At 43.6% G+C, this 16,069-nt stretch overlaps 1 protein-coding gene across 32 annotated transcripts in view; it reads left to right on the top strand.

Annotated features, from left to right (window-relative positions):
* Positions 1–16,069, top strand: part of MAGI1 (membrane associated guanylate kinase, WW and PDZ domain containing 1) — a 465,951-nt gene that overhangs the window by 312,934 nt on the left and 136,948 nt on the right. Inside the window, exon 1 of one of the 32 annotated variants that reach the window (XM_088663306.1) lies at positions 11,819–11,862. The exons of 30 other annotated variants lie outside the window; for them this stretch is intronic. The gene's annotated coding sequence lies outside the window, so the exon portion shown is untranslated. Of the gene's footprint in view, positions 1–11,818; positions 11,863–16,069 lie in introns of those variants that run through there. One more of the 32 variants, XM_088663307.1, reaches the window with a different exon arrangement.

A 16,069-nucleotide genomic window follows, 5' to 3' on the forward strand; every position in this document is an offset into this window, starting at 1 on the left:
GGGGAAGTGAGATGCAGGAGGAGGAGTAGGAAGCCCGCCGAGGAGGTAGGAAAGCCCTACAGGCGCCGCCGGCAAAGTTGGTGCTGGGATGGAGCAGCGCTGGATTTTTTTTTGGCGGGCTTCGCTGTTGTCTCCGAGAGCGAGTGAGGCGGCACTGGTGAGCCGCCGCTCGCCGCTTCCCTTCCTCTCCTCGGCTGCATCCGGGAGGTGGGCGAGCGAGCGGGCAAAAGGGACGCGGAGTGAGCCTGAGGGGGAAGTAGGCGAAGCGCAACAGCCGCTCTCTTGATGGAGCCGGGTTTCTCTTCCCTCTTCCCCCGTTTTCTCCTCATAGACACTCGGGAGGGTGCCTGGCTTTTGCTCTGCCCCCCACCCCCGAGCCGCCCTTTGGCTTCTCAGTTTGGAAGGTGATGTGCCTGTGTCTTTATTAAAGGCTACTTTTGTGGCAAATGCTTAGCATCATCCTTCCATTTGTAAAAAAGAAAAGAAAAAAGGAAGCGTCCTAGCAAAAGTGCTCAATGGAAGTTAGTAGTGCTTGGTAGTTTAGATCCTGGGATGGGCAACCTCATCTCTTTCCAGCCCTCAACACTCTCTCCCTCTGCTCCATGCTATCCTTGAATGTTTATCCTGAGGTGGAACGTGTTCTAGAGTGGTGACAATCTCTCTTGCTTGCCTGGATGGAGCTTGTGGTGTGTGTATGTGGAGAAACATCTCTCTTTGGGATGCGACCCCTGCCCACATTTGCCAAGCACACTTTAGTCTCTCTTCCCACCTACCAACTGGCGTATGCAGATCCCGGAAGGTTGCCAATGAGGGAAATGCTTCCTGGGGCTGAAGCACATGCCCCACCCCAGTTTAGCCATACAGAGTGACAGAATCAGTCAGCTCTGAAAGTTGAGTTGCTTCCTGGCTAGGCTATATTTGATTCCCTCGGCAACTACTGACAAGAAGCAGTCACCTCTGTGATACTTCGCCACAACAGTTTCAGCCACTCGTGTTATCAAGGGACAACGCTGCGAGCTTCAGATACAGGTAAACATGAGAGCACTCCCCGAGTCCCTTACTGGATCTCTTATTGGCCCTCACCCAACAGAGCTGAAGAACAAAATGCAATGAAATCGCTAAAACCACTTGCTAACCTTGCTACCCTGATGCATGCTATATCGCCATAGGGATTCATTTCGGCCCTCTTGTCCGTGTTATTTGGGTCTGCCATTCCTCCAAGCATAAGGACAGCTTACATTGCCATTCCTTGGTTTTCTTTCAGCAAACCTGTGAGTTACCGGTAGCTGCTTTATGTCTGAGCAAGTTTTGAAATCTGGTCTCCTTAAGTCTATATCTGGTACCGTATCCACCTGGATCTCAAACTATTCTCGACTTTGGAGATTGGCATTTCAAAAACTAACAAACATATTGTGGTGTGAGGTTTTGAGGACCAGAGCCCACTTTGCCAGATGTGTGAAGGAGAGAGCAGTCTGATCCACTGCTTTGCAGAGAGCAAAATGAATGCAGAATCCAGCCATATGAATGCAAGACCCAGCTAGCAGCTACTGATGATGGATGGCAAGATGAATAATGTAAAATGTGCAGAACAGAGAGAGCTGGTGAGGACTGTGGCCTAGAGTGAGTCTGGCGAGCTAGATTGACAGGACTGGCGGGCTGCAGCTTTCCATCCCTCGGGTATAAATGAGGAACTGAATACGGACAGCTTCTTCTTATAGTGAACTAGCCACTTCCAGGCCCTGTGTGCATAGTCTACTAAGCACTTAAAAACTAGCTGTGTGAAAAGTTTAGTCATGCGTAATCTAGAATAGCCATTGGTCACCTCCGAAAAAAGAGGGAGGAGTAGAGAATTTCTAAGATCCTTTATGAATTGCTACTTTGGGATGTGTGCTGGAAGTGGTGGGCACTCCCTGTACACAGATGCAGTGGATCTAAACCAAGCCTTTCCCAGTCTCATTAATTTGTATGCTCTCTTGCAGTCAAAGAATTCAGGGGGCTTTATAAAATTTGTAAATGCCAAATTCTTTGAGGGGTCCCGCCTCTCCAAATGAAGACATGGCAGAAAACTGGATTTGAAGGGGGTCACTTTATTAAAGCAAATGAGGATCTGTAACTAGGCAGAGCAAACCATGATAAGTGCAGGCATTCGTAAATGAAAAAGGCTAGGGGGAGCACCCTGGCAAAGGAGGTCACCACCAATCCCAGTTAGGGATGTAAGGAGGCAGGAGTTTCTATCCTGCTCTGTGTTTCTTGCAATTAGTGCTGTTTCAATTCCTCTACAGTTTTGCTTCTGCTGAACCATACATTCACATGGCCACATGGCAGGCAGCTGTTGACGGAAGAGGTCGGCCCATGGCAAGGTCTGCCCCTTTCCTCTACCTCCAAGAGGTGGGGTGGGTTAGGATCCCCCCACCCTCCAGTTGCCTTGAGATGTTCACCAAAAGCACATTCCTACCCCTCGGGTGTTGTTCCCTGGCCCACCTAACATTCCGGTTGAGAATATAGAACAACCCAATAGGCAAAGATAGTGAGCAGCAGCAGGAGAAAAAGATGGCTCCCATGGCCGGTTCAGGCCTCGCTAAAAATCCCTGCTCAGATTCCTTAAAGGATGAGCAACTGAAGTCCACATTATCAGCCATAGGGCAGGAAGATGGGGAGTCACACTGAGAGAAGAGAGATGTGGAGGCACTTAATGGACTCACCTTAAACAGAGTGAGGCCATGCCCATCCCAGTAATAGGCTGTGTCGCCATGCAACGCTGGCAATGTTGGTGGCTTTATTCCATCCGAAAGGGGGGGGGGCAAACTTGTGCCCATTTGAAGGTGGGGGAATAACAAATTATGTCAGAGCTGCTCTGACCTATGTTTACATTTGTGACAATGCCTGAATCTTGTTTGCCCAAGGCTAATAAGTTGTTGTGGCCAGTTCATAAGCATGAAGTCTGTTCAGTGGTATAGGGATTTCCCTGTCGGTCTTGATTATAAACAAGATGTTTTGTGGTTTTGTAATAAAGCATTGATACATCTAGAAGAAAAATGTGTGGTTTGGGGTTTTGTTGGAGGTTGGTATTTTGTTTTGTTTTTTGCATCTAACATGCCTACTCTCAGAAGATGATTCTATTGTTTCAAATTTTAATTTAATAGTGGTGGTCTGTGTCACTGGTGACCACGTGAGCCACTTAAGTCCTTATATAAAAAACTGATTTCTCCTTAATGCGCGTACAAGTCTAATTTTATGGATATATTTGTCCAGAGAAAGAGCCATTTTAAAAATTCTGTAGCGCCATTAATGAGAATATAATGAAACATATCCGTAAAATGAGCACAGGAAAAAGCAGTAAGTGCTATATTGATTTTTATTTTCAGAGGCTAATCACTGCAAATAAGGTTTGTGGGAAATTGCATAATTCACTCTGAAGCCAACTCTGAATACCACATTCAAAAGGCACTGAGGACCAAAGGCAGAGCTCTGAGCCTCATGATGTTGATACACTGTGAAATGTTGCTGCATGCTTTGGGAGAGCAGAGGATGCCTCTCCCTTGATGTCAAAGCGCTGAAACACAACGGCAGCCAGGAGAGGAGGAGAAAGAGAGCAGACGAGATTCATGATATTGCATTCCCATCCCAGACTAGCTGACTGGATGAGCTCAAATGTATCTAAGAAATCTGAAGAGGTGGAATTGTGTGCTTATTCAAAGCAGGAATCTCTTAAAGACAGCATAAATTTAAATGCTTAGATTATAATCAGTTTTGGCCCCTTTGTGAACACTCTGTTAGGTACTCTGGATATTGTATATTTTCTCTCTAAATTTCTTTGCAATGTGATTGCAGATCTGATGGCTCTTCTCCCCTGTTGTTGAGTTTCCTTCCTCTTGTCTGCGGTGCGCCCAGTAGTTAGTCAGCAGCAACTGATGATTGATGTCAAAGCTAGGAGCAAACAGCTGCTGATTTGATTATTACCCTTTCATCTCGTAGCCTTCAGAGCATTATCGGAGTATATTTGCTCACCTCGGGACACTTCAGTGCAGTACTTCTGTGGAAGCAAATTGTGTGTGTGTGTGTGGACATGGTTTAGGTATTTCCCCAAAATAAGAAGCATTCTTGTTCAGTATTATTATTATTATTTTAAGGAAAAATTAGCTGAAAGGCTTGTAGCAGGGGTAGGCAACCTAAGGCCTTCTCAATTCAGCCTGCAGACAGTCCGGGAATCAGCGTGTTTTTACATGAGTAGAATGTGTCCTTTTATTTAAAATGCTTCTCTGGGTTATTTGTGGGGCATAGGAGTTTGTTCATATTTTCCCCCCAAAATATAGTCCGGCCCACCACATGGTCTGAGGGACGGTGGACCGGCCCATGGCTGAAAAAGGTTGCTGACCCCTGGCTTGTAGGTATGTGAATGGATGCCATTCTGCCTTGTGTTTACTGTTTGGGACTATTAGAGGCAGAGGGGGGAGGCTTTCGAGGCAGCATATTAATAAATAAATTGTACAAGGATGCCGTAAAAGGACCGGATTCATAATACATCGCTTGTTGTAATGCTTTCATTATAGCAAATGCATAGCATGTGGAAATAATTTGCATGCAGATAAGGGAATCCAGACAGCTTGCTAGCATAATTACAGTATTGCATAGAGAATGTTACCGATAGGAACTGAAGCTGTTATTGGAAGTACTGTATGCTCTTGTGGCTAATTAGGTTGCCTGTGTTATGTGTCAAGATGATAGACAGAAAAATAATAAGGATTTTTCCCAGTACGATGGACATACCATGTGCATTGACTTCAAAAAGACCCTGGACTGTTCAAACCATTCTGTAAAAAAATAGGTATCTTAAATAAAAAGGTGTAAGTGCTTTTAATAATGGACAGAGTAATCCAGCCCATCAATGTGAAGCAGAAACAGAACTTGAGAAATGGTGGAATCACCGATGAGGTGGTGTGTTTGCTGAGCAGACACTAGTATCACAAGATCAATAGCTTGAGTAGTGCTTGTTGAAAACTGATTACTCATGTGTTGAAAATATGTTTTGTCTCAGATATTTGTGACACAGTACAAATAAGTGTGTGTGTGTGTGTGTGTGTGTGTGTGTGTGTGTGTGTGTTACAGTTTCTGCCAGATTTGAAAAAATTCTGGTGGTGGAACCTACCACAGAATTTAGGGGAGGTTTAGGGAATTCATCAGGGCACTAATTTCATTCAGGAGTGGGTCAACAGTAAAGTGGATCTTTGGAGAGTAGAGTTGGTTTTCTTCACTGGCAGTTCTTAATTGGCTGCTAAATGCTGGCTTCTCCTATGGCATTCCATTGCACTTTCATTTTCAGCAGGGATGGCTAACCTGTGGGGCCCTCCTGATGTTGCTGGTCTATAATTCCCATCATCCTTCGTCATTGGCTGTGTTGTCTGGAGCTCATGGGAACCGGAGTCCAACCACTTCTGGAGAGCCATAGGCTAGTTGCCCTAATGTGGTAAGACTTTTGAGTTGCTCCTCTTCCCCAACTCACCATAAACTGAAAAGGTCTAGAAAAGATTGAGGGGGGGGGGCATACTTAACAGAGAATGCATAGAAAGTATTTGCAAAAGCTATAGGCATTTCATCAGTTCTTAACCAGGCAGACTTGGGACCATACAGCTGTTTCCCCCCAGGATTGTGGAGCTTCCTGGGCTTCAGTTATGGCTACCTGTATTCTTAAGAAAATTTCCTTTGGGGAGTGTTTCCTTAGCTGTTTTTGAGTACCAATGGGTTTTCGAGACTTAAGCAAAAATAGAAATACCCTACTACTCTATTCTTGTGCAAAAGAATCTTTAGCATTCTGAATGGTAGAATAACATTGAATTTATATTTCGTCTCAACATTATGTGCTAGGAAAATTCCTATTCTGAATCGGGTTATAATGAGGTTTGGGGACATCATTATTCAGCAGGCCCTGTCAAGATCTAGTTTGGATCCATCCCCACCCTCCCACCCATATGGCAGTGCTAGAAAGGCAATACTTGTACTGTAGCCACAATGTTAAGATATCTGTGTACCATTTACTCTTGTGTTTTTCAGTTACTTGAAAGGTTAGATCAGTATTTTGACTTGATAGCCAGTTGAGTTGTTTAAGCCTCTAAAATCCAGTTTCTACTATTTGTAATAAGACTTGATCTGAATCTAGGTTTCATTTACATTTTTTATTCACTTGTGTCATAGAGAGGTTCTTTGTTTCTTTAATAATGTATTATTCCATAAAACTGTTAATAATAAGAAAAAACACAACAACAACAACTACTGAGCACATAATGACTGCAAGTTGGCTCTATAGATGAAGCTGTGTGTGCCAGTTATTACTCCTGATGCCTTTAGGAATGATGGTTCTGCCATTATGATTGAGCTGTAAAGGGATGGCAGACAGAAATGGTTTTCCTCTGGCTGTCATGTGGTACAGCAGGTGAGTCACAGTTGTTAACGGAGAGGAACTGCAAGGGGTTATAGGGCATCTGACAGTCGCAAGCTCTTGAAGCTGTCCATTGTTGAAGATGGTCTGAAAGGAACAATGTTTGTTCCCTGCTTGTCAGCCTGGCAGGTGGCTTCAGCATTTTCCAAGTACATTTTCACAAATCAAAGAAGTTGCTTTGACTCCCATAGTTGATGCTTGCAAAAAGACAAGGAAGCAACTGTAGAATTTTGATTCATTTGTGGATAGTTTGCTGGGTGTAACAAATTCAAGTCTCCCCCCCCCCCAAGACAAAGCACAAGTAGATGATGGGGAAGACAAAAGTCCTCTCTCTGAAACCTCTCCAAGTGACTGGGTGGGTAGTTATTTGATTGTATGGCGTATTTGTATTTGATTGTATATCTTGGTGATACACGTGCACCTTCCTTCTTTGAGTAGTGATGTTGCGACTGACGACCAGTGGAAATGCTCCACTTTCCCCATAGTTTTTAATGGTCCTGCTTGCAACCAATTCAAACAATCCCAATGTCACAGATAGACGGAGGAATCTGAACAGATTCCATGCAGAGGATTATCAGGAAAGGGATTGGAATGAAAACAGCCAATATTATAATGCCCTTACATAAATCTATGATAGAGACACATTTAGATATGCAGTTGCAGTGAGCAACCAGCTCTACTTAATTTTCGTTAAGCTAACAGAAGCTAAAGTGTTTATTGCTTGAGATTCTGATTTTACTCTGCAGGCTCTGTACTATGGTAGGTTCATAATCACATGCATAGAAATGACTTTCTAGTTTAAAATATGAAGTCTAGCCTTGTGGATAAGACACTTGGCCAGTTTCCTAGGTGGCATGCTTGAAATGTTAACAGGAATGTTTGTTTCTCCTCTTTGTGAATGTGTTTTCATTATTTCATCTGTGTCTGCACAAAGTCGAATATTCTTTTTTTTTTTTTTGCTGTATAAGTGCTGGGAAGTCCACCAGTCTGTTTCGCATTGACAAATGTCATAAATAAATGTAATACACTTTTTACAGCGGTTAGTCCCCATTCTGGTTACAGCGTTTCCTTGGTGGGGAACCAAATTATGCCTGGACTGCATAATTGTATGCAAGTGTGAGCACACCCAGTGTTTTCCTGTTGTTCTGGCAAGCTCCCTTTCCAGCAGAAACTTGGCACTGAGGTGCAGTGTAGGGGATTGTATCCAACTCCCTGTGGAGGTACAGTATGAGGTCAATGCGAAGGGAAGGATGCAATGTGCTGGTTTAACCACAACTGCTTAAAACACAACATTCCTATACTCTTCCTGCATTGCAGGGAGTTGCACTAGATAATCCTCAGGGTCCCTAAATTCCAACTCTACAATTCTATGATTTCATACCCTCCATCATTTCTCTGATGAAAATAGGTTGCCCCAGCCACTATGGGCAGCTTCCGACATATATAAAAACATAATAAAACATTAAAAAAGAACACCTTCCCAATGCAGCTGAAGATGTCTTCTAAAGGTTGTATAGTTACTTATGTCCTTGTCTCAGGGGGTCACATAACTCCATACCCTCCAATGAAAGTAGGAATGTCCTAAGGAAAAGCGGGACATTCCAGGATCAAATAAGAAACTGGGACGGCTTCAGTGAGTTTGGAACTGTCCTTGAAAATAGGGACCTTTGGAAGGTCTGTGATTTGTGAACTTTAAACACACTTGTTTGCAAGAAAGCTGGAGTACCCATGTGGTAAAGCAGAAGCTGCCTGGCCTAACTAAGGTACATGGAGGCTTGAGCAGGGGTCTCTTGAGACTGCAACAACTTAAATGGAGGAGGCAAATTAGCTGATTGTCAAGATGTTTTGGCCCTTTTAAGCCACCCAAGGCATGACAATCCTCTGGGAAAGTTCCACAAGATACCAATAAGGAATCTTAAGGGTTGCATCCAGTGCTAGTCCTCCTCAAAGCAGACCCACTAGAGTTAATAGAATTAATCAAACTTAGGTTGATTGATTCCAGTGGGTCTACTCTTGAGTAGAACTTAGCTGGATGTAACCCAAAGGGCATAAGATGAGCCCCCGCTGGATCAGCCCAAAGACCCATCTGGTCTAGTATCCTGATTCTCACAATGGCCAACCAGATGTTCATGTGAGCAACAGCGCTCTCTCTGCTTGCGGTTCCCAGCAGCCTGAGACAGTGGAGGCCATAGTAGCACGTAATCCTGTATAGGCTACCTGTCCTCCATGAAATTTGTCTTAATCCACTTTTAGACACTTTGGTTGCCGTAGTTTAATTATGTGTGAAAAATACTTTGAACATCCAGCTGCATGTTCTCGTTTCGTGAGAGAAGGCGAAAAATAGCTTTTCTCTGCTCACTTTCTCCACCCCGTGCATCATTCTATACCCCGCTATGATGTCCTCCCTTACTCACCTTTTTTTCCTAGGCTAAAAAGCCCCGAATGCCGTAACCTTTCCTCATAGCAGAGTTCCTCAAACCCTTGATCATGTTGGTTGCTCTTTCGGGTGGTGCCTGCCAGCTAGCATTATAGGAGTACCCTTACCATCCTGTCAGAAATGACTTTTCAGCCTCCATGCATTTCTTTGTTGAGCCTTACCATTCCGTTTTATAGTTTCGGCTGACCTTTCCTTGAGAAAGGAGTGCTGGTGCCTCAGCCTGGGGTACTTCATTTCAGTAGTGGAGCTGCGTCAGCAGTTTCCTCCCAGTTCCATGACTTTGGTGCCATTGACCTTTTAATGTAACAATTCAGTGAGGAATGTGCTGTGGAGATGTATAAGTGTTTCCCCATCAAAACTACTTTTCACTTACATAAATGTGACGGCGAATTCAGGTTCTCAGGTCCCATAGCCCGTGTGACATTTGAGGTGCCCTCTAACGCTTTAATTGAACCCTATTAAATCGCATCCAGTAATCTTGCAGAGCTATACGGTGGTGCTGAGAAAGTTATCCCCAGCCATTCTCGAATGCAAAGGTCCATAAAACCTCTAGATGTGTTCCCCACTAAATCCTTCTATGTCCTTCACTTCATTTCTGAATCGTTTGTGGAACAAATTGGTTATTTCCACACAACAGCAGGGCTCCTATGTATGCAGCATGCTTAGTTTAATAATAGTGCAGACCCACAAAATTCGCAGACCTTTGAATAACCCATATCTATTGGTATTACTACCTTTTCTTTTTTTCCAAGGAACTATTAAGTGACATGTAGCGATCACCCTCCCACCCCCAATTTAAGAGAATCGCAGAATTTGTAGAGTTGGAAAGGACCCAGAGGGTCATCTGTTCCAACATCCTGCAATGCAGGAATCTCATCTAAAGCATCCATGACAGACAGCCAACTAGGTAACCATTTAATCCTCACTAGAAGACTCCTAAGAGAGAGACGGTGAGAGAAACTGTCCAAGTTTACCCAGTGAGCTTCATAGCTGAAAGGGGATTTGAACCCTGGTCTCCTTGTTTGTAGTTCAATGCTCTAACCCAGGCATCCCCAAACTTCGGCCCTCCAGTTTTTTGGACTACAATTCCCATCTTCCCCGACCACTGGTCCTGTTAGCTAGGGATCATGGGAGTTGTAGGCCAAAACATCTGGAGGGCCGCAGTTTGGGGATGCCTGCTCTAACCACTATACCACACTGTCTATTGAGTATGAGAAGATTTTTGGCTTCATTTGGCTTGACTGAGCCATTGACTCAGTTTCTGAGATGTTAAGGTATGACTGATGGATAGTCAACTGTTAGTCACTGGCATTCTTGGTGGTGGTATGTGGTGTATTCGTGTGCAGTTTGAATAAATGGGGGAATGTGTGAAACATGGGCATTGTATACACAGAGGTGGTGTTGAATGTGCATGCACAACATAAATTTACTACACAGACTCCACTTGTTTGATTCTTTGTTGCTTTTCAGTCGATTTATTTTCAGCTGATTTTATTAACTCTTCTTCTAGCCCCCTCATATAAAAACAAAAGTAATTTAATCGAGAGTAATATCAGTTAAGTTCAATTCAGTCAGTCCATTCCCAGCATTCTAATTGGCTAACACGGATTCATATCTTCCTCTGAGAATGAAAATGAACAATCTAATCATCCAGTCTTTCCCCCATTCATTCTCATTTTGTATTTATCATCTCACTGATCGGGCACAACGCTGCCTGCAGAATTGGCTCAGAAAAGCTTTAAAAGGTTGTTGGCTTGCTTGAAATTCCTCCTGCTTCGCCAAGGCTTTGGACAGAAGGTGATTGACCGGGAACTCTGTTGGTGCAATGTGATCCTGGCAAACCGAAGAACAGTGAGAATTTTTGAATGAACTCTGATATGTTGCATATATGGGAGTGGGGAGTTATTCGCTGTGGAGGAGGAGGAGGAGCTGAGGTCTGTAATTCAACAAAGAAGGAGAATCAACACAAATTATAGGTAAAAAGTTAATCTTTACCTATTCCAAACACTGGTTGTGCCTATTGAACACTATGGAGCATGATTGGCTAGATTGAGAGTTGTTGTTTTTAATGTAGGTAATTGTTTTGGATCTACAGTAATCTTCCGACAAACTTCTGAATTTTCAAGCAGTGCAGGAACCAAGAACCTACTCAGACACTTTATCCCTGTGTGCGTGGTAAGCAAGGACCATACAAGGCTACTCTTGATTTTTCTTCTGGTACAATTTCTGGGAGGAGGGGTGTTCTGTCATTCCCAGTGTGTTGGTGTCCATCATGGTTTTATCATGGTTTCTGTTTTCCAGTAGTGTTGGGAAAGCAAGTTACTGTTAAACAGAAATACGATAAACTGCTTTACACGAGGACACCAATACCTGCTCTGTATTTCCATTTACACTGATGTAAGACTGTGGCCTTGTTAACTTTGCCTACAAAGGACTATGAGGATAGAAAGCATATAAATACCTCTTGAGTTTTGACACATTGGCCTGTTACTTCATTATTTATTCTGGTGTTTACAGTGATGTTGGCTATAATTAGAAACAGAAGGGATCAAAGCCACGAAGGCCTGATATATTCAGATTTAATTCAGCCGCTCTTTCATTTGTGCTCTTATAGAAACAAAGCTTGTCCAACTGTGCTTTGTTGGTTCCCACTGAACTGGAAAGAAAAGAAGAAAATGTCTTGACAAGAATCCGAAACTCTTACTTGTAATACTATTCAAGTAAATTATTACCAAGTGAAGCTTGTGGGAAAGAAGGCTGGAACAAGGCAGTATATCCCCCATTCTGAAAGATTATTTGTGCTTCTGGTAGTCGCTTTCAGACTGTGTTCTTGGGGAACCAGGGATCCTTCAGAGCTTAGCTGGGGCTAAGATGAGTCATAGCAGACAAGCTCGCCTTAAAAATAGCTTGCCCATCTCTAAAGCCTTCAGGTGAATGCTGGATGTCTCTAAAGCACTCTGAGGCCGTGCATCATAAGGGTGGAACCTCACAGGTCTGGCTAGTTCCTTACATGAATTTATCACTCTAGAATGTGACCATGATAGGTGCTTAGTGGTCCACAGACAAGCTACAAGTAGAAAGTTTGAAAAATATTAGCATAGAGGATGATGGCACCTAATTAATTTTTCTTTGGGTTGATTCCGTCAGTTGGTTTTGCTCGGAGGTGTGATTGGTACATTTAGGGTCAGAAAGTGAACTAACACTGGGTGTTTGTTTTTAACTGTTTTGCATTTTGTCTGCCCTGTTGTTTGTGACTTGACTTACTAGGGTGAGATACCTTGAGCTATTTGCATTGTACTTTCCTTTCTGCAAAACAAACCAGCTCTCTGCTTGCATAACACAGCCTGGGTCTTGTATCTGGGAAGGGGATGTTGAGGGTTGGCTGGATCCTTTCAGCATTTGGTTTTGAGTTCTTCCAACCTGCTTCTCTGTACTGTATTTTTCTTCGAGTGGAGAGCTAGCTCTTTATAGCAAAGTGTACCGTACTGAGTAAAATAGGGCAAGCCTTGTGCCCTATGTTCCATGTAGAACAAAAAAGGGAAATAGTGTGGGTGGAATCCAACATAGCGCTAAGTGAATGTTTTGTCAACATAAGGATTTCTGCTTCTGCAATGGAACATTCTCCTTTTCCCTGCCCTCAACCTCCCAAGAGCACCATCCAAATCTGTTCTAGGGGTTCTCCCAACTTTGAAGCAGATTAAGAGAGAGCATGGACCCACACTGGGGGAAGGGGATGGGGTGAAAGTCTTCTTGCGGAAGTGGGAATCCTTGCACTTGTGGGATGGGTTAATTGAATGCCGCCCTGTATGTTTAAATAAGACTGAAGTGAAACGGGAATCCTGTGCAAGCATTTAAGATTTCTTTTAAGTACTCTATGACTTGCACATTCTGCTTGACGGCTTCAACTCCCACAGTTAGCCAGTGGCAAGATACATGCCATGTTCTGCTCTTAAATCCTCGCAGACAGGGTAAGACATTTTCAAGCATTACGAATCAAGTTCATTTTCAGAGATGTGAATAACTCAGATTGCGCCTGGCATCCGGGCTCCGGAAAACTGAATTCTCCCGTGTCTTATGTCAAACTTTTCTTTGGCAGAGACATCTAAGCTGGATTCCTAATGAGAGTTTGGCACTCGGATCCTATAGATGTGCTACAGCTGTGACAGCAAAAAGAATAGCTCACGCCAATTGTAGCTATAGCGGTGTCCAGCACTTGACAAGTGAGGCAAAGCTATCCAATTCCACTGTCTCTTATTTACGGGGAAATGTGATGTTTGCAGCATTGTGTGGGTGGAGCTGATCTGTGGCTGCTGAAGTACACTTACCCCGTTTCTCTGAAAATAATACATACCCATAAAATAAGCCGTAGCAGGATTTCTAAGCATTTGCGCAATATAAGTCATACCCCAAAAATCAGACATAGTGATAGGCGCAGTTCTGGAGGGCGCCAAGGAAGAGGCGAGGCTGGACGCATAATAAAAAAATAAGACATCCCCTTAAAATAAGCCACCGTGGTTTTTTGTGGTTTTTTGAGGAAAAATAAATATCAGACTGTGTCTTATTTTTGGAGAAACATGGTAGGATGTATCCATGATATGTGGACACCGCCATGTTAATCACCCAAAACAAATTATATTCTGCACCAACAGAGGGGCGTGGGCAGCTGTTTGTAGTGACTTTGTCATTTACCCTCAATTTTCTGGGTGGGCTGTGCTTTGGTTCCTTTATCAGTTGGCTACACTGGTTAGTGAGCACTGGACTATAAGAATCACATTTACCTGAATAGATAATTCATTAGAAATTACTTGCTGATGAAGATTCATCTTCGAAACAGTTGTCTTAATCCTGAAACACCATTGGTGTTCCCTGACAGTAATCCATTACGTTGACTATGTCTTGTTTATGGACTAATACATACATTATATAATGATGTTTATGATTTGTAAATTTTGGATTACAGTATATTCTTACTAGGGACCCAGGTGGCGCTGTGGTTAAACCACTGAGCCTAGGGCTTGCTGATCAGAAGGTTAGCGGTTCGAATCCCTGTGACGGGGTGAGCTCCCGTTGCTTGGTCCCAGCTCCTGCCAACCTAGCAGTTCGAAAGCACGTCAAAATGCAAGTAGATAAATAGGAACCGCTATAGCGGGAAGGTAAACGGCGTTTCCATGTGCTGCTCTGGTTTGCCAGAAGCAGCTTTGTCATGCTGGCCACATGACCTGGAAGCTATACGCCGGCTCCCTCGGCCAATAATGCGAGATGAGCGCGCAACCTGCAATCTTGGTGTTCACCCAGTAAGCTTCATGGCTCTCCTTTATCCGATGTAATACACTTGTTTGTTGGCTTTGAATGTGTGTCATTATGGACATTATGTTGTTGTTGTTTGTTGGTTTGTGTGTGTGTGTGTGTGAAGTTGTGGCTGAGCATGATTCAGAGGTAACAGAGAGCCTGGAGCAGCATTTCCCAGCCTTTTGCTTTCTGGAGATATTGGACTACAACTTCCATCAGGCCCAACAAGAGCACGGCCAGTGGTAAGGGATGATGGGAGTTGTAGTTCTAGAACATACTGAGGGCACCATATTTGTTACTTCAGTCCCTACAGTATAGGAAACTGTTTAGTAAAGATGCCAGGCCCAAATCATTTGTGGTTGTGTCAGCAAAGGTCCTCCCTTGCCTTCCCCACCCCACAACCCCATTGCCTACATGGAATTTTTCCTTAGCAGATGTTTAGAAGCATTAATAATTGTGTTTTCCCCTTCACCTCTAAAAGCTGCCTAATTTGGCTTAGCAGTCAGAGTGAAAAATAATAATTAATGTGACTCATCCATCTAGAAAGTGTAACACATAACACAAAACAAATTGAAATAGTGCCCCAGAAATACAATGTGTTATATGTATCATGATATAATTTTTTCCTGTAGAAGGAAGTGATGCAAATGAAGAGAGTTATCAGCTGATGAATTAATTTGTATCTCAGGAAGCCTTGTAGGGCTTCTCCCCTTCCCCCGCAAAACACCTTATTGTGATTTAATAGTTGTGGAGATTGTAGCTTAAAATGTTGAAGAATGGCATTGCCTGAAACCAGACTGTAAATAATTCATTTTGCAGGTAAAGTGCTGGTATGTTAAAGCCTAAGAATGGTGGATTATAGCAGTAAATTCCCACCTTCCTGCTGTTCCACTACACTCTGTTGTTTGTGCTTACACTTAAAGGGGCCACCTACAGACAGAGAAGTCTGCACTCCCTGTCTCTACCTTGGGTGAAATTAACTTCTCATTGCAGAAAGATACACATGCTTTTCCCCATCCCATGTGAAACCTGGTTGTGGCAAGAGAGTAAGCTAAAGTAATTTGTTCTTCCTGTTGCCACTTCTTTAAAGCGTCCAAAGTGGGCCCAAGTGTAATCCCTGCGGAACATGTCTTAAACCTCTTTTGCTCCCAGCCCAACCATATGCCCATGTGCTAGAGCTCCCATCAGCCCCAGTCAGTGTGGCCATTGATCAGGGACGGTTGGAGTTGTAGTCCAGCAACATGTGATTGGCCACAGGTTCCCCACCCCCCAGTCTAGAGGTTCACTTAAGGAGAGAATTTGATCCATACACTTGCACAGCCGAAGTTAAGGTGAGGCAGTCCTCAGCCCTTTCACTTTCCCACTGCTGGGGGAGAGCGGGGAGACTCATGTCTCCCCCCTACTGAATCAGTCCAGTATTAGCACATCTCTTTCCCTGTTTACCCAAACTGCAGTTTTCAAGTGGCAATAATTAACATTAATGTCAATGATATTAAAATTACTCACAATATAGCTTGAACAATAAAACCCACCTCAGCCGTGGATATGTGTAGCATCGCTAGCTAAAGCCCCAGTCCTACCAGCTTATCCTCAGCAACAAGATCTAATACAGCTGCAAAGGTCTTGAAATGCTTCCATAAGGTGGCCAGACTCTGGATTTAGTAAGCCAAGAGAAAATAATCCAGTGGAAGAGTGTTCTGTAACTGTGGGGCAGTCACTGAGGATGTGAAGGCATACTTCCTGATGCAGGTAAGAATGCTGGCAAAGGTGGCATATTTATTAATATCTAAGATTAGAATATCTAATACCACAATACCTCAAGGACCACCTCTTTCCATATGAACCTACCCGGACCATGAGATCAGCTTCTGAGGCCCTCCTTCCTCTGCCGCCTCCTTGAGAGGTCCGGA

Source organism: Zootoca vivipara, chromosome 2, assembly GCF_965207765.1.
Source record: "Zootoca vivipara chromosome 2, rZooViv2.hap1.1, whole genome shotgun sequence".
Lineage (NCBI taxonomy): Eukaryota > Metazoa > Chordata > Lepidosauria > Squamata > Lacertidae > Zootoca > Zootoca vivipara.